This window comes from Gavialis gangeticus, unplaced genomic scaffold, assembly GCF_001723915.1.
Source record: "Gavialis gangeticus isolate Ggan-Ray unplaced genomic scaffold, GavGan_comp1, whole genome shotgun sequence".
NCBI lineage: Eukaryota > Metazoa > Chordata > Crocodylia > Gavialidae > Gavialis > Gavialis gangeticus.
The window spans coordinates 13,860,696-13,861,949 of NW_017729011.1; positions in this window are offsets into that span (position 1 = coordinate 13,860,696).

The following is a 1,254-nucleotide window of genomic DNA, read 5'->3' on the forward strand; positions in this document are numbered from 1 at the left end:
ACATCAGCACAAAATCTTTTTTCCCCCCTAGTCTTGCATTAAAGCTCACCACTCCTCTCAAATCTTTTCACATGGACCATTGGGCACAATTTCCCAACACTAATATTTGCCTTGCCCCGGACCTTTAAACTTCAAAGCAGGCTCTGCGCTGCCAGCCACATCCAGCAGCTGTTTTGTTCTCACACTTTGTGCAGTTGCTTACACGAGAAGCGCACGTGCTCTGCTCCTTCCTCAAGAAATATGCTCTTGTTCTTCTTGCCTTATTGTAAGATAAAGATCAAGGTGACTCAGAGTAACTGGGTCCAGCGTGTCTGACAACCCTATGCTAGGCTCTTGCTGTTTTCTAAAGCCAGGCATTGCAATCCCCAGAAACCAGAGCATCTCCATCAACATTTAACAGGGCTGAAGACTAAAAATCAGACCTTTACCCCAGTGGCATCATTGTGTTTCAGGACAAATCACTGGTTAGTGACCATGCCCTTCAAAGCCCGCAGCATCTCTGTGATGGTCATTGGGAGACCTCTAATTTATTGCGTAGCAAAAAGGAGGTGGAAAAGGCCAGGCATGGATCAAAATTACAGCCCCGGTACGAACCAAGCAAGGTGCTATTCTTGCTGTTCACTACAACCTGGCCTTTCACCTCTGCTCCCCTACACAGGCACTTGGCACTGCAGCAACAGTGAACCTCCTGGGGGTTCCCACTTCCTTTACACGACAAAGGAAACGCTCCTTTCTTTTGGTTGCAGCAGGACCCGGAGCGAGCCCCAGCACTTCAGCCCCTGACAAATCAGCCAAGAGAGGAGGTGAGGAAGGGAACTGCTGACTCCAAGATGCTTTCCCTTCACTCTGTGCACTCTCAGCATCTCTCATCCTCACCCAGGGGACAGAAGTGGAAAAGAAACCAATCCATGTGTTCAGGACATTTACAAATCTTGGCTTTAAAACTAATGGTTGGCTTCAGACTAGGGCTTGTTCCTACAAACATCACCCTGGAAAGCCACACAAACCACCTCAGCTGTGCTCTCATGCAAAACACCTGCAGGATCAGAGCATATTAACCTGTTCAGCTTTCAAAAGAGAAGGCTGAGGGGGGATCTTGTGGCCTGTTATAAACTGGTTAGGGGGGGATCAGCAGGCGCTGGGGGAGTCCCTGTTCCCCCGAGCGCCGCAAGGAGTGACCAGGAACAATGGTCACAAGCTGGCGGAGGGAAGGTTTAAGTTGGACATCAGGAGGCGCTACTTCACGGTCAGGGC